General features: G+C 45.1%; 2 protein-coding genes across 2 annotated transcripts in view; one reads left to right on the top strand and one right to left on the bottom strand.

The window, feature by feature from the left end:
- The window catches only part of LOC113887335, a 156,695-nt gene that overhangs the window by 38,473 nt on the left and 100,309 nt on the right, over window positions 1-17,913 (bottom strand). The window lies entirely within an intron of this gene.
- Window positions 3,580-17,913, top strand: part of LOC113887334 (fibrous sheath CABYR-binding protein-like) — a 52,343-nt gene continuing 38,009 nt past the window's right edge. The window contains exon 1 of the mRNA XM_027534428.1: window positions 3,580-3,765. The gene's annotated coding sequence lies outside the window, so the exon portion shown is untranslated. The remainder of the gene's footprint in view (window positions 3,766-17,913) is intronic.

The raw sequence follows: 17,913 nt of genomic DNA, 5'->3' as shown, positions 1-17,913 counted from the left end.
CTGGAAAATGACAGAGGTGATTAAAGGGATGTAAGGAAGTTGTCATAGGCACCGTGACGGGAAACCGTCTCCTCTCTGCAGAATTCAGTAGTTCAGAGTGGGTGCTGCGATAGAGAGGACCAGGTCCCTGGAGCTTCTTCTGTGGATCTGGCATTCACTTTGAACCTCCCATGGGGCAGGATACAAAGTTACCATGACCAGAGTTGACCAGGGTGGGGTTAGGGCCATTCTCAGGACCCAGACATGGGAAATCAATTTCTGAACCCCTCAGCTCTAAGGCACACCACACCCCTGGAATGAACCTGCCTTCCTCAGGGTGACATGCTGGTGACTGCGGGCTGCAGGAATTGCAAGTCTGGAGGCCTCTCTCCCTTGGGGTTGACTGAACAGAGACTCAGTGCAAATGCCCACTCAGTAGCTCAGAGGCAAAGATGTGAGGCTCTGTGTCCCAGGGTGCAGACTGTAGGCTCTGGGGGAGGGGTGTGCAGCCACTGAGGTAAATGGGAGCTATTAGCTAGAGTAGTGTCCACTTAAAGAAACACATACAACAGAAGAGTTGTGAGTTTAGGTTGGATTTGGGGTCTCCTGGGGACTATAGCCCGGGACACAGCTCCTCTGTTAGCTCTGAGAACACTGCTCTGAGGAGGTAGCAGTGAAGGCAATATGAGTTTTGCGTAGGAAATACATGAAGTCTAGCATGAATACTGGCAAAAGATTACTGTGAAACACAGAGATCAGACATTGCAAGTTAATCATTTCCATGCTTTTGTGTATGTGGGAAGTTGCCAGAATCTGGGGTCACTGAACCTTTTCCTGAGGAAGCTGTGTGACTAAATAAGGGCCAGTTTGTCCAAAGCACAGTGTGCCTCTTCCTGTTTGTCACCCAGAATTCCTTCAGATTGCACTGTCATGCAGGAACCACGGAGGTTACAAGTTAACCCTGTAGAACTGGCTGTGAGCAATGCTGTTTCTCTTAGGGATCCTAATTCATCCAAGGCCACAGTTGGAATTTCTGAGCTGGAGTGCATCTGTGTTCTCAGGTGTGACCTGTTAGAGCTGTTTGGGGTTGGCGTCCAGGATGAGCACTCTGAACTGTTTGCAGATCTCTGTCCCAGAGCATGAAATCTCAGAACTATTTGGGGGGCCTTTGTCCAGAGACTTGGGCCTCTCAGCTGTTCATGTATCTGCATATGAGAATAGTTTTACGAGGAAGACTGGAGGCTCCCCACTGTCACGGGTCTTAGAAGTAGGCCTGTGATGTCACATTTGCTAAGATTTCTACCGTGCCTCTCTACAGAGATAAAAGCTTGGGGCCCCATCCTCAGAGAGGGTAATAATGTGCAGTTCACAATAGCCCAGGTAATAATCCTCTTAAGAACAATACTTGCTGATATGACTACCACCCTTGATAGGGGCCCTGTGACAGAAACTGTGTACACACACTCCCTTGGTCCATCTGTCCAACCCACAAAGAGGGCACCGATAGCAGATGGGCACCCAAGGCCCTGTGCAAATGGAAGGTCTCAGGTCACGAGGAGGGCGGGAATTGGATGTAAGCTTGGGCTCCTTGGAGGAGGCAGGGAAGAATCAGCACAACCCTGGCCAGGTAGTGGGGGAGGGGGGTGTTTGCACAGGGCCACAAGGACCCTATGACTGACTCACTGTCAGGATATGTCTCTGTGTCTCCCCATCACACACCCAGCTTCTTCCCTGATGTGTGGAATGTAATCTTCACATTCGCTGGGGACATGGTGGGGGAAGGTACAGAGGTGAGCCTCCAAGCAGCTCGGGAGAAATCTCACATTCACCAATTTGCATGAGGCTCCACCACAAATGCAGAGATCCCTGCCTCTCTTTCCTCCATTAAAGCAGTCATTGGCAGTGAGATCAGCAGGAGGGCAGTCTGGGCAGGATAGGTTTTGAGGGACCCTGCGTACAGCATGTGCCTCCCCAGGGATGGAGCGTGTCCTTGTCTTGATGGGCAGAGGCCCCTGATGTGGATGAAGGGAGCATGATTAAGGCCCAAGCCATGGGCAACTGAGTCATCCCCTAGAGGGGAGGGCTTCTTTTCCCCTATAGAGAAAATGTACTGTACATCATCCAGTAGCAGGGCTTGGGCTAACTAAGTGAGGACAGTTTAGTGCCAGAAGTAGTCTCTCCATCCCTGTCTAATGTTCTATCTTTGTCTTTCTCCCTGCCATCTCTGTGCCTCTTATATCATCTCTCTTTGCCTTTGCAAGACTCAGTGTGGCCTCACTCACACCAAGAGGGTCTTTGCCCTGTCTCTCCTGAGGGTATCATCAGTTGACAAGAATGTTCACTGGGAGCAGGAGGAGGCATTCCCCTTGAGTGTAGGGGATTCCAGGAAAGGCATGCTCAGCTGCAGAGGGGGTGGGGAAAGGATTTTCTTCAAATCAACCAAGAGCTCCTCAACAATCATGTGCGCTCTGGGCCTCAGAAAGCAGCCTGGGGACTTCTCTGACAAGAACCCTCCTGTGGTTCAAGTCAAAATCCTCCCAATGGCCAGAAGGCCCAAGGGACCTGGCCTTCATCACTTCTGTCACCCAATCTCCTCGCTCTCCCTCCATCATGCTGTGCCTGTCACATTGCCCTCCTCACTGTTTTCATACACACTACACAGGGTTCTACTCCCCAGCTTTTCCACTGGCCTTACCTCTGTCTCGGATACTTTTATCCCAGATTGGCATATCTCCTCTAGGCTGTTGCTCAAATGTCACAATCTTAGAACTTCCCTGACCACTCTTTCTAAATATCACCCCTTCTCTCTATTTCACTATCCCAATTTAATGTTAATCGTGGCAGTTACAAACACCTGATACATTACTTGTATTTGGGGACCACATGATCCCAACAGAATGTAAGCTCCACGAGGAAAAGGTTGATTTTCTCTTTCTTAACACACAGAGTTGTGCTTGACACATGCTTTGGAGAGAATGAATGAATGATGGAATGAATACACAAATTTAAACTTGCCGAGAGAGGCATAGCTAGACAGGCTGAGGATCCTGCTAGGGAACATATTCAGGGATGACAAGATGGTGACAAAGCCATGGTCTTTCTCTCACCTACGTGGTGGTGTCCTTGGGTCCTCTCAGAGTTGACCCCTTTCCTAAGAGAATGGAAGGTCCTGTTGTCTCTTCCACATATTACTCGCAGTCAGCGACAGAGGGCTTTCCCACGCCAGGCCTGCAGATCCCAGTCGGAAGCTTTATCTATCCTGCCCCTTGGGGGACTGTGCCTGGCTTTCCCCCATGAGACCTACTCTGTATTGAATGGGAAATCACAAACAATCACAATGCCCAGCATAGATATAAATGCTTTCAATGTTCTCTGCTAGACAATGATCCCCATAGAGATGTAATCTTCAGTTTATGAAGACTTTTTTCTGAGTCCCAAATTGCAGGAATCTGTGGGGTTTTCCCCCTAACCTTGCCCTTCTGCCCTTTGTGGATTCTCCTGGAATGGTCCACAGGCATCTATATCTGCTGTTCCCCAATCCCACCAGCAAGGGGCACGCGAGATGAAACAGTTCTGTCCTGGGATGTACCACTGAGGGGTAGCGGTAAGACCACCCACTCTGAAAGGTACCATTGGGAGAGGGCATGTGACAACAGAGAGAGGGTCTCCTTACACCGCGTCGGGCACGGAGCACAGTTCCCTGCAGCGGCACTCATGGCGCCACTAGGTCCATCCCCACTCGCTCCTCTTCGTCTTCCCACTGCTTTTGAATCCGAGTGGACGCAGGTATTAAGCGGAAACTTTCTTCGTCTCTTTTTCAACTCCACCCCTTCGTTGGTGGGACGACTACAGAGCGAGAGACTGGCTGTCGGTTTGGGTGTGGAGTCAGGGAAGCGTTCTGGGCAGTGATTGGCCACCGCGTGATTGCAGGCAGTGTGGTCGCAGACCTGGAACTGAGGGCGAGAGGCGCCTGTATACACGTGCGCCTGCGTTGGCGTGCGCGACTTTTCAGAACATACAATTTTCCTCCGAGTTTTATTGCTTTTCCGAAAGGGGTCGAATAGCTTAGTGGTGAGGTTTGGCGCAGTCGCTAGCTGTGCATAGTGACAGCGTTTCATTCTTGTTTAGCTCTCGCTCAGTCTGGAACTTGGGGCAGTGCACGGTCATTCACACAAATGCATGCAATTCATGTCCAGGGAGGGGTCCCTGAGTTTGGTGTCTCTCCCTGGAGAATAACCTGTATCTGGCAGCTTGGGATCGTGTATAGCTACGTGTGACAACACAGGTGCTGCTTGGGTACATTTGATCTCCATGAGCCTTTGGGCGGGGTTGTGAGTGATGGGATATTTGATCTCAGTGGATTTTGTGAGCCATAATACAAAGCCTCAAGGATGTGTGCCTGTATACCGGGATGTGCATCTTTGGAGCTTGCTGGCTTTCCAGTCCCTGGGTGTGAGATCTCTGTGTAGGCGTCTGCACCCCAGAATGTGAGATCACTGAGCTTTTGATTCTGGGTCCGAAGTTGTGATGCCTCTGTGCTGCTTTAAGGATGGGTCAGTGTAAAGGTGTAAACTATCAGCTGCTTGGGGATCTATGCACAGGTTGCAAGTTTTTCATTTGTCTGGGAACTTTATCTTAAGATTATATGTTGTTCTTGAGTTATTAAAACTTCTGTCTTTCTGTTTAGGGGGTTTTGTATTAGGTCGGTAAGTGTCCCAGTGGTTTGGGAGTCAGTCTCCATGATGTGAAGTATCTGTGCAGTTCTCGTTTGTTTCTGTCTGGAAGACTTTGGTCTGTTTGGAGCGTCTTTGTCACAGTGTGTATGGTTATGGTCTCAGTTGTGTTTGAGGGTCTGAGACGAGTTGTACACTCTCTGTGTAGAGATTCAGTGAGCTCTTTTTGGTGTCTCTGGGTATTTATCTGAGCTGTTTGGAGTCTTTGTGTTAGATGTAAAACCTCTTATGTTCTTTGCTGTGAGGTCTCTGTCTGGGAACTGAGGATTTGGAAGCTGGCAGATATGATTCTGAAGCCTGGAACCTGACATGCTGACTGTGTTGTTGAGTGTATCATTTGTCTCCTGAAATCTCAGTTTGTACCATAATTAATACAACTGGGCTAGTGCCCATCTTGGAGGGTACCTCTGCATCGTACCAATGTGTGTAAAGGACCTGGCTCCAGACTGTCCTTCAGCAAATGTTTTCTGAGCACCTGCCATAGACCTGCGCACTATTGGAGGAGTTTGGGACAGGACAAAACCAACCAAGTCTCTCATTTCATAGACTTGGTGGTCAGTAAATAATCAAGGGTGGCAGGCACTATGAAGAAAGATATTGCTAGATCAGGGGAAAAGGTGTATGTAGGTATGATGTTATTATTTTATTTGAGATAATGAGGGAAATACTCCCTGAAATATGGCAAGTAAGCAGAGATCTGGAGGAAGTAAGGGAGCAGGCTGTGGGGTTACCTAAGGGAAGAGCATTCCACGCAGAAGGAACAATAAATGCAACAGTCCTGGCATGGAAATCTACTTGGCATGCTCCTGAATCCTGTGATGTGCTGTGTTTGGCACATAGCTCTCCTTGAAAGGGGCCTGGTGCTGCTATTTCTGTTTCTCCCCCAGTTTGTGGTCTTCTGCATTTCTTAGATGAAGGACTCAAGGCTCCAACGTGTGCCCTGCACCTTCTCTCCTACCTATACTTGAAATTAGAGTGAAACCTTCTGGTCCATCATGAGAGACAGAGAGCTTCAGTGTACCAGCTACAGGGATGATAGCATCCATGCTGAATGTCAGCCAAGCAGCAGACATCAGTTATAATCATGGGATTATGAGGCATGGGAATCACGCCGCATAATATTGCTCCTCTTGATGGAGGGCAGGACTTAAGAAGGAGAAAGGAAATGGGGCAAAGGAGAGAGGCAGGAAGGGGAAGCTGGAGGACAATGAGAAAGAAAACGAGTGGTTTCATCACATTGCTTGGATTTGGCGCAATTCACCTTGATGAAATGATTGGATTAGGAAATGTGGAATCTGTAACCTATTTCTTTCCTGATATTGGTAAGTTTTGTCTTTGGTTATCTTTTTTTTTATTCTTATGGGTGGAAACTTATGAATTCATATTGACCTTTTGAAAGAGCCAGCTTTGGGTTTTGTTGATTATCTATATATTTTCTCTAATATCTGTTCTGATCTCTATTTTCCTTATTTTGCTGACAGTCTCACTACCAAAGGGGTTTAATAAAGTCCCTGAGAGTTTCCCAAGTATAGTGAAATCTCACAGATTCTAGGGCACTCTTGTAGATGCACTGAGTGAGAGTCACTGAGTGTAGATCATGGAATCTGCACTTTTTAAAAGAATTCCTCAATTCTGATTGACATGGACAACTTGTCTAGGCACTACCGGAGCAGAGGCATGGTCTTATTTTGCCTGCTGTCTGGCTCTGTCTCCATTGAGAGCATGTGACAGGGGTTTCCTGCTTTCTCTGATGCACAAACCCAAGACCACCAGTCTAGCAGACTCACTGACATGCTGTCTGCTGTTCTGAGGAGGCTCTGAGACCATCGTGTCTACAAAACATCCTGATGCCAGTCTTGTCAAGCCTCCATTTGAAAGATTTCTGAAGAAATCAGATTTCCATTTAGTGTGCATTTCTATGATGTAAGATCAATTTTTGTTATGTGGTAGCTGTTACTGTATATATTTTGCTGTAGCTGTTGGATCTTACCCTTGACTGAATAAATACAGAGATAAATAAATACACCCAGAGTTTTCCACGGGGCATCCAGACCTGTAGCTCCCTTACTGCTGGGCGACACTGAACAAGTTACGTAGTGCCTCTGCACCTCATTTCTCTTTTAACCACATGGAAACACTAGCTTTGATTAAATTTAACTACTTAATGAGGCAGTGTAGACCACTGACCATGTTAAGACATGAGAAATTGTCAGGACAGCACATGCCATGTGGTATGTTCCAAGTCAATTCTAACTGTTGTCATTACTGTTGTTAATATTATTGCTGTTCCACATTTCCTGGAAATCGTTCCGGAGACACAATGTCAAGACCACCTTTGACACACTGCATGGACCTTGCACTATCATTTCAGGCCTTTCAGGGCCTAAAGAATGGAGTGTATGAGGTATCAGGGAGGGTTTTTGTTTTTGTTTTTGTTTTTAGCACAGTGAGTATCCCCCTCTTCTTATGGGGATATTGTGAAGCTTAAAGGAAATATTTGGGTTTCATCATGTGATCGTATGAAAAAGTTTAGTGAATATTCTATGTGAAGTTAGACATCTAATGACCTCTTCATAGGGTTTGCATCATGACGGGAAAGCAAGTGGTCACTGGACAGTTATAGAACATGAGTATAAAAATTTTTAAAAACATTGCCCAGGGAAATTAAAAGGCCAAGAAACCTAATCGCATGGCCTTTTTTTGCCATTATTTTTATCAAGTCTAATTCTCAACCAAATTCTGAAGATCTGAAACTGATGAAGATATGAAAATGTTAATAGTCAAATGATCATCAGTAATGCTTTATTTCTTGTGTGGTTTTCACATTTCCAGTTTTGTTGTGTTTCTTGTTTCTTCCACTAATACTCATGATTGTTTATTCCAAGGGTGATGATATGGATATTTTTTGAGATAAATCATGAGGAGATGTTCAGCTGTGTTTTGGGATGCAGAGTCTGAAGACAGGGGCACAGATCAGAGACGACACAGATCAGTTGGGATTGGAGAGGTAAAAGCATGGGGGCAGGGACATGGGGATATGAGTACAAGCAGAAACGGAAGTGAAGAGAGAGCTCACCGTTCTGGATCGTGCTTAGCTCTCCATATGTACACAATGTGCATATGTACTCCATATGTACTCAAATGTCTTTGAGTACTCATAGCAACACTGTAAGGTGAGCATTTTTAATGTTATCATCCCTTTCTGCAGTTGAGGAGCAGAGACACACAGATATTAATGGGTGAATGAATTTGCACAAAGTCACCTAGCTGGCAAGAGCTGAGTCAGATTGGTGCCCAGGCCAGAGAGAAACAGACAGGTGTGGTATCTGACTCCAAGTCTGGAATACAGTGCAGTGTCTAGTCTACTGTGGGTCAGAAGGCAGATCAACATGTCCATCTGCATGAAACACTATGATGGATCTGCATATGGATTGAACACAGTTTCTCCTAAGTGCATGAAAGTCCATGGGGTGTCATGTGAACATGCAAAGATCACAGAGAACAGTTCCTAGTCCATATCAAGCTCTAAACATGTATTTGCCGAGACAGATATTAGTGGACCACCCTCATCATTCTGGAAAGTAGCATAACCATAGAAATAATGTAATGATAAACAGAACAACAAATACAATATCATGAAGACATTACCTCGCCCATCTCCTAATTTTTTTAAATGCATATTCGACCTGAAAGGCAATAGACCAGGTGTTAAATTTTTTTTCTCTTAAGTGTGGCATTCTAGATAATTTCCAAATAACATTTTATTAGTATTTTAATTTGTTGTATCTTCATTGTTACATAGGCAGTCTTTCTATTATAATTGAAAGATGGACTTTCTGAAAACTCTTTCTCTTCAGGTATCTTAAGGTTTCAGCATAAAAAGTTGTGTTGGTATCCCTGCCAGGTGAAAACCCAATCGGCACACTGAAGTCAGAAGTATGATTTTTGGTACAGTAGGTAGGGGGCTGTAGGGGAGGAGAGAGGTCCTGATGGAAGGTTAGCTAAGCCTGCAAGTATTGTGAAAAAGGTCACTGACTCTAAAGGCCCAAACCAAACAACAACTCACAGGTCCCTAGGAAGACACTGGTGTTCCTTCCACATAAGTGTCTGTGTTAGGACTTTCAGACCATTGCTCTTTTGGCTCCCATGATGCAGTGGGGCAGCTTGTGACACTTATAACACAGTCCTGCTTTGACTCAGGCTGTGGATGAGAGTCACAGCCTCCCCTGCAGCACCGCCCCTTTTGTGGGTGATCTGGAGCCCTTTTTGTGATGTCTGGGAGTCGACAGATTCTGACGGGAAACGAGGAAGAAAATACATAGCGCAGGGGGTACATGCACCGTCCTTGATAGAGATGCAGCTGCAGCTTGTTACAGTAACCAGTTGGGGATGAGAAGAGTTTGATTTGGTGATTCAAAGAAGAAATGTGCAAATGAACTCAATGCAAAGGGAGAAAACATATTAAGAGGGGCTAAACAGCTACGATTCCCATTTCTGTACCAGGCAGGGTGCTCCATTACTGTTGTGAGAAGGCTCCGTGCTCTGAGCTCTGGGAGGGAGTGATGAGTGTTCTAAGGACCCGCCATCAACCCTAAGCAGGGGGCGCTGAGTCTGTAAAGACATAAGTCTCAGCCTTTAGCACTGACAGACACAGAAACTTCTTAGCCCCATTGAAAGTGGGGCTGTGGCACCTTCAGTTCAGTTCAGTTCAGTTCAGTCGCTCAGTTGTGTCCGACTCTTTGTGACCCCATGAATCGCAGCACGCCAGGCCTCCCTGTCAATCACCAACACCCGGAGTTCACCCAGACTGACGTCCATCGAGTCAGTGATGCCATCAAGCCATCTCATCCTCTGCCTTCCCCTTCTCCTCCTGCCCCCAATCCCTCCCAGCATCAGAGTCTTTTCCAAGGAGTCAACTCTTCGCATGAGGTGGCCAAAGTACTGGAGTTTCAGCTTTAGCATCATTCCTTCCAAAGAAATCCCAGGGCTGATCTCCTTCAGAATGGACTGGTTGGATCTCTTTGCAGTCCAAGGGACTCTCAAGAGTCTTCTCCAACACCACAGTTCAAAAGCATCAATTCTTCGGCGCAAGGAAATGCAAAGGTAAGGTGGTGGTGGTTGTTCGTTTTCAATCGCTCGGTCCTGTCCAAATCCTTTCACGAGACCCCATGGACTGTAGCACCCCAGGCTCCTCTGTCGTCCACTATCTGCCATATTTTGTTCAAATTCATGTGCGTTGAGTCGGTGATGCTATATAACCATCTCATCCTCTACTTCCCCCTTCTCCATTTGCCTTCAATACTTCGCAGTGAAAGGTTGTTGCTGAACCATGAAAGACGCCGGGATTCTTGGCCTCTGGAGGAGAAGACTTCATTCCGGGGCCAGAGACAAGCCTTGATGGCTCAGAGCTTTTGTGTAATAAAGTTTCATTAAAGTATAAAAGAGATAGAGAAAGCTTCTGACATAGACATCAGAAGAGGGGACAGAAGGAGTGCCCCCCCTGCTAGTCTTTAGCTGGATTTTATATAGCTACTAGCAGTCTGCTAATTAAAGAAAGGCAATGTCTCAAAACTCAGAGAATGGCACCAGGCCCCTCACCCACAACATGCATTTTGAGATAACATTGGCGCCAGGTGAGTCATCCCGGGCCATAAAACGATTGACTTGAATCTTGAAGAAAGGCAGATTTCCATACAAATATATAGTTTCATTGACGTAGATTAGAAGAACAAGGTATGAGTTTAACATACTGGTTTGTCAAGTGGGTTCTGAGCCTTTAGGCAGAACCGCCTTGAAGACAGTCAAGGGTAAATGCATAGAACATTAACATAGCTTAAGACAAGCATTTCCATAAGAAGAATACATTGGTTAGCCCAAGGTTTGAAAAAAGTGAAGTTCAGGTGGAACCAGGTGTCATTATGGCAACACAAAATTTTAAGAGAAATCTCCTTTTATATTTGTATAGAGAAGGAGAAAAAAATAACACTAGTTTGTTTCCTCCTGCCGCTTAAGAGAAAGATAAAAAATGTCCAACACTTGCAGCCTATTTCCTCTGTTTGGAGACCCCTGGCCTTCCTGCCTGTTACCCTCTCATTCCCCTGTTTTCTTTTAGGAGAATTTTGTTGCTTAGGGAAAGGGGAGTAATTCTCATTCCATAACTGCTTCCGAGCTGCTAAGGGGCATTGTCCCTAAATTGGTGAGGCAACATATTGTCCTAACCCTCATAGTGAAGGTCTCTGATCCAGGGGTCCCAAGAAGGAGCTGGAGGAAGCTGCAGCAGTCGCAGGAGTTTGAGCAACCATTTGTAAATTAAAAGCCTTCATGCGACTAGAAACAAATCCAGCTACACAGTTACAGGTGCAGGGAGCAAACAGCAAAAACGGAACAATCAGAATTATTGTAATCAAGATAGTTTTCCACCATGGGGAACTAGTTAACGTCTCCCAAAGTGAGGCAATTGAGGCTTCAGGAGCATCCATAGCCTGAATCATCTTGTTCATGTGTTTAGTAAAACGAGTACCATTAGTGCTCATGTCACGTATATATGTACAGCACTGGGTATGAATAATGGCACAAGTTCCTCCTTGTGCAGCTGTCAGAATATCTAAGGCCAATCTGTTTTGTAAAACCACCTTTCTAATTTGTATTTGTTCAGCATTAAGAGCTGAAATAGAGACACAGATGTATAGAACAGGCTTTTGGACTCTGTGGGAGAGGGAGAGGGTGGGATGATTTGGGGCAATGTCATGGAAACATGTATAGTATCATATAAGAAACGAATTGCCAGTCCAGGTTCGATACAGGATCCTTGGGGCTGGTGTACTGGGATGACCTGGAGGGATGGTAGAGGGAGGGGGGTGGAAAGGGGGGTCAGGATGGGGAACACATGTACGCCTGTGGTGGATTCATGTTGATGTGTGGCAGAACCAATACAATATTGTAAAGTAATTAGCCTCCAATTAAAATTAAAAATGTTTAAAGAAAAGAGCTGAAATAGCTTTTTGAGAATCTTGTAATGCCTGTTGAGTAAAAGTAGTCAAAGCATCCACTTGGAGCATAACATCTGTAGTTCCCAGAGAGGGAACAAACACTGCAGCCAAATAATCACACCAGTGAAATGCAGATCTTGCCCACCGAGTTTAAGGTGTGGTAAATTAGCAGGCTTTTCTGGAAGCTCTGAAAATATGAAGCCGTGAGTAAAAGCTAGACCTAGGGTGCATCTCCCTATCCAGCCAGGAGGAAGCCATGCCCATAGGTAGGAGCCACATATCCAAAGGTCCCATTTGGAGCAAGCCAGCGTGACTGAGATATCCAGTCCCAATCAGTGCCTGGCCAGGCAAAGGGAGGACCTGAACTGGGGTTGGAAAATTCAGGAATGATTACCTTGCATATTTCCTGAGGCAAAAGTCCCAATTGTTTCCAATCATTATAATTAAGTTGTTGGCTAACTTCTGGGGATGGCTCTATTTGTTCCCAGCATATATGGGCAGTAGACATTAGATGTCCTTTTTCAGGAGTTAGCCATATAACCTCATATCATCCCATATTTGATAAATGTCAGGTACAAAGCCACTAGATCTAGACCCATTTACCTTATGTGTAGTGAAATAGGCATAAAACCAAGACAATGTAAATCAAAATTAAAAGCCACGTTATGTCCATAGTTAAAGTACAAAGTGTTGCACCAGTCCATCTTAGGGTTGTTAGATGTCATCAGATTAAGAAGAGGCATCACATACGATTGTTGTCGAAGGTATTCGCAGACTTGGAGAAAGTCTTTTCCTTGAAGTGGAGATGTCCACCATGGGAAGCCTTCCACTGATGAAGAGGGGAGCACTCTGCACACCCAGCAGTTAGACTCATTGTGGAATGCAGCATAGGAGTGAGCCCAGAACAGGAAGGCATTGTCATGAGGATCAAACGGCAAACTCAGGATTTTTGGAGTCAGCAGAAGTAGGCTCACACAGAGTATCAGGCGCATCTGAAAAGTACAAAGTCAGAGCATAGAAAGTAAAGACATAAAATGACGTCACTTAGTTCTGGTCAGGGTGCCACCTTTTAAACTTGAGTGTGATGCACCGACGAATCAATTCCTGGCACTTTGACAGCTGTGGGAGAAGAAAGAATAAGCTGGTAAGGGCCTTTCCAGAGGGATTTGAGGGATTGGCCCCCAGATCCCAATGTTTTTATCTGGACCTCAGTTCCTGGCTGAAATAGAGGCTTGCTTGACTCAGAAGCTGGGTCAGGAGTCACCTTCCAGAATTTCGTTAATGCTTGTTGGAAAGCTGAGAGCTGAGTTACATAATTAGTTAATTCTAAGGCTTCAGGGTCTATAACAATGTCTGTGCATAAGAAAGGCCTTCCATAAATACATTCAAAGGGGGACAGCCCCTCCTTTTGGGGGACAGTCCCAGCCCTCATTGAAGCTATGGGTAGAACTTTAATCCAATTGTCCTGTGTCTCTTGAGTTAATGTGCACAGATGTCTTTTGATAATGTCATTAGCTGTTTCAACCTTTCCTGAGGATTGGGGTCTCCAGGAACAGTGTACGTGACATTCTATTCCTCGAGCTTCAGACATCCCCTGAGTTAGAGCCCTTTTAAAGGCGGAGCCATTGTCACTCTGAAGCCTCTGTGGCAGCCCAAACCTGGGGATAACTTCATGGATTAAAATTCTTTTAACCTCCTTAGCCTGTTTTCTACGACAGGGAAAAGGCTCAATCCATCCAATAAAAGTATCCACCCAAGCTTGTGAGCAAGAATATCCATTAGCTTGTGGCATATGAGTAAAATCAGTTTCCAGTCTTCTCCAGGATATTTTCCACTTCGTTGTAATCCAGATTTTGCTAGCTTTTCAGTCTTTGGGTTATTTTTCTGAGAAACTTAACATCTTTTGATAATGTCCTTTAAAATTTTCATTACATTTTTTACCTTCAAACAAATGAGAAGCCATCTGGTAAATACTCTCTTGAGAAACCTATATGCAGGTCAGGAAGCAACAGTTAGAACTGGACATGGAACAACAGACTGGTTCCAAATAGGAAAAGGTGTACATCAAGGCTGCATATTGTCACCCTGCTTATTTAAATTATGCAGAGTACATCATAAGAAACGCTGGGCTGGACGAAGCACAAGGTGGAATCAAGATTGCTGGGAGAAATATCAATAACCTCAGATATGCATATGACACCACCCTTATGGCAGAAAGTGAAGAGGAATTAAAAAGCCTCTTGAGGAAAGTAAAAGAGGGGAGTGAAAAAGTTGGCTTAAAGCTCAACATTCAGAAAACGAACAACATGGCATCTGGTCCCATCACTTCATGGGAAATAGATGGTGAAACAGTGGAAACAGTGTCAGACTTAATTTTGTTGGGCTCCAACATCACTGCAGATGCTGATTGCAGCCATGAAATAGAGAGGGTAACAGGCAGGAAGGCCAGGGATCTCCAAACGGAGGAAATAGGCTGCAAGTGTCATTTTTTATCTCTCTTAAGCGGCAGAAGGAAACAAACTACCGATATTTTTTTCCTTCTCTATACAAATTTTAGCGGAGGTTTCTCTTAAAATACTGTGTTGCCATAATGACACCTGGTTTCACCTGAAGCTAACTATTCTCAAACCTTGAGTTAATGCATTTTTCTTATGGAAATCTTTGTCTTAAGCTCTGTTAATGTACTATGCATTTACCCCAAACTCTGCCTTCAAGTCGATTCCACCTAATGGCTCAGAACCTACTTGATAAACCAGTACATTGTTCCCCTAATCTATGTAAATGAAACTATTTTTTATGGTAATGTGCCCTTCTACAACATTCAAGTCAATCGTTTTATGGCCAGGGATGGATCCTCTGGTGCCAAGATTATCCCAAAATACATCTTATGGATGAGGGGCCTGGTACCATTCTGAGTTTTAAGACATTCCTTTCTTTCATTAACAGACTGCTAGTGACTATATATAACATCCAGCTGAAGACTAGCAGGAGGGTATTCTTTCTGCCCCCTTCTGATGTCATGTCAGAAGCTTTCTCTATCTCCTTTATACTTTAGTAAAACTTTATTACACAAAAGCTCTGAGTGATCAAGCCTTGTCTCTGGCCCTGGAATGAATTCTTCTCCTCCGGAGGCCAAGAATCCCAGCATCTTTTCCTTCAGCAACAACCTTTCAAAAGTAAAAGACGCTTACTCCTTGGAGGGAAAGTTATGACCAACCTAGATAACATATTAAAAAGCAGAGACATTACTTTGGCAAAAAAGGTCCGTCTAGTCAAGGCTATGGGTTTTCCAGCAGTCATGTATCTATGTGAGAGTTGGACTGTGAAGAAAGCTGAGCGCCAAAGAATTGACGCTTTTGAACTGTGGTGTTGGAGAAGACTCTTGAGAGTCCCTTGGACTGCAAGGAGATCCCACCAGTCCATCCTAAAGGAGATCAGTCCTGGGTGTTCATTGGAAGGACTGATGCTGAAGAGAATCTCCAATACTTTGGCCACCTCATGCAAAGAGTTGACTCATTGGAAAAGACCCTGATGCTGAGAGGGATTTGGAGCAGGAGGAGAAGGGGACGAAAGAGGATGAAATGGCCTGATGGCATCAGGGACTCGATAGACATGAGTTTGGGTGAACTCCGGGAGTTGGTGATGGACAGGGAGGTCTGGCGTGCTGCGATTCATGGGGTCACAAAGAGTCGGACACGACTGAGCGACTGAACCAAACTGAACTGACCTGAAGTACTGTCTACACCTAAACAAAAACTCTGGTGTAAACCCTTAAGAATTTTCCATTGAATATTTTCAGGAATTATTAATCGTCCATCCTCAGACCGTAGCCATCCTTTATCAGTAATCTTTGCTCCTCTTTTCTCATATCTTTCTAAGTTTTCCTCAGTATATTGTGGGTTTTCCTGCTACACGGGACCTGTCCAGATCAAAGGCATCTGCAGTGAAGGGGTTTCCTAAAGTGCCGCGTTTCTTGCTTGACAGTCAGCCAGCTGATTACCTTCAGCTACTTTACTCCCATCCCTGCTGTGCCCTTTGCAATGCATAACAGCTACTCCTTTAGGACAATATATAGTAGTCAAAAGTCTCTGCACCTCTCTGAAAGGCTTAATAGGTTCTCCTGTTGTCCTTTTACACTGTCTTTCTTTCCATATTGCAGAATGAGTGTGTAAAGTCAAATGAGCATACTTAGAATCAGTGTAGATATTTGCTCGCTGCCCTTTGCTTAACTCTAGAGCTCCGGTCGGGACAAGGCGATGGCACCCACTCCAGTACTCTTGCCTGGAAAATCCCATAGATGGAGGACCCTTGTAGGCTGCAGTCCATAGGATCGAAAAGAGTCGGACACCACTGAGCAACTTCACTTTCACTTTTCACTTTCATGCATTGGAGAAGGAAATGGCAACCCACTCCAGTGTTCTTGCCTGGAGAATCACAGGGACAGGGGGCCTGGTGGGCTGCCATCTATGGGGTCGCATAGAGTCGGACACGACTGAAGCGACTTAGCAGCAGCAGCAGCAGAACTCAGTTCAGAGCCAAAAGTTCCGCTAACTGAGCACTGGTTCCCTGGGGGAGAGATTTTGCTTCTAAACCTGTTCAGCAGTCACCAGGGCATAACTTGCATTGCGTTTCCCATCCTGATCATCAGTATCAGGGTCTTTTCCTGTGAGTCAGCTCTTCCCAGCAGGTGGCCTAAGTATTGTAGCTTCAGCTTCAGCATCGGCCCTGCCAGTGAATATTCAGTTGGTTTCCTTTAGGATTGGCTGTTTTGATATCCTTGGTGTCCGAGGAATTCTCAAGTGTCTTCTCCAGCACCACAAACCTAAACCATCAATTCTTTGTCACTCAGCCTTCTTAATGATCGAAATCACACATCTGTACATGACTACTGAAAAAGCCATAGTTTTGACTATACGGACCTTTGTCGGCAAAGTGATGTCTCTGCTTTATACTATGCTACCTAGGTTTGACATGAGCTTCCTTGGTGGCTCCGTGGTAAGGAATTCACCTGCATGGGTGTACCTATGGCTGATTCTTGTTGATGTTTGACAGAAAACAACAAAATTCTGTAAAGCAATTATCCTTCAATTAAAAAATAAAGTGGGAAAAAAAAAAAGAATCTCCCTGCAATGCATGGGATGTAAGAGTCATGGGTTTCACCCCTGGGCTGGGAAGATGCCTTGCCATGCCCCATGGGAGGAGGGCATGGCAATCCACTAAAGTATTCTCGCCTGGAGAATCCCATGGACAGTGGCACCTGGCAGGCTATAGTCCATGGGGTCATAAAGAGTCAGACACAACGAAGCAATGAGTATGCATGCATACTAGCTTTGTTATGGTTGTTCTTCCAAGGATCAAGTGTCTTAATTTCATGGCAGCAATCACCATGCATGGTGATTTTGGAGCCTCCAAAATTAAATCTGTCCGTGCATCCACTTCCCCCCTTCTGTTTTCTGTGAAATGATAGGACTGGATGCCATAATCTTATATTTTTGAATGTTGACTTTTAAGCCAGCCCTTTCACTCTCCTCTTTCACCCTCATCAAGCGGTTCTTTAGATCCTCTTCAGTTCCTGCCATTAAAGTGGTATGATCTGCACGTCTGAGCTTCTTGATATTTCTGCCAGCAACCTTGATTCCAGCTTGTGAGTCATCCAGCCCATCATTTCCCATGATGTGCTCTGCATGTAAGTTGAATAAGCAGGGTGACTATACAACCTGTCTTACTCCTTTCCCAATTTTGAAACAGTCTGTTTTTCCATGTTTTATTCTAACTGTTACTTCTTAACCCTCATACAGGTTTCTCAGGAGACAGGTCAGCTAGTCTATTACTCCCATCTCTAAGAATTTTCCACAGTTTGTTGTGATCCACACAGTCAGAGGCCTTGAGGTAGTCTAGTCAATGAAGCAGAAGTAGATGTGTTTCTGGAATTCCCGTGCTTTCCCAATGATCTAATGAAGGCTGCAATTTGATCTCTTGTTTCTCTGCCTCTTCAAAACCAACTTGTATATCTGGAAGTTCTCGTTCCATATACTGTTGAAGCCTAGCTTGAAGGAGTCTACTAACCAGAGGCTTCAGAAATATGGGACAATCTAAGCTTGAGAAAGTGGAGGGCATGAATGAAGCCCAATAAGAGAGACAAGAAGAGGATTCTCTACTTTCCATGATGTTAGCAAGCTGGGCAAGGGCTAGGCCATACTTTCAAGTTCTTG

Source organism: Bos indicus x Bos taurus, chromosome X, assembly GCF_003369695.1.
Source record: "Bos indicus x Bos taurus breed Angus x Brahman F1 hybrid chromosome X, Bos_hybrid_MaternalHap_v2.0, whole genome shotgun sequence".
NCBI classification, from domain to species: domain Eukaryota; kingdom Metazoa; phylum Chordata; class Mammalia; order Artiodactyla; family Bovidae; genus Bos; species Bos indicus x Bos taurus.
Note: the sequence above shows the minus strand (reverse complement) of the source record. Positions and strands in the feature narration are given on the sequence as shown.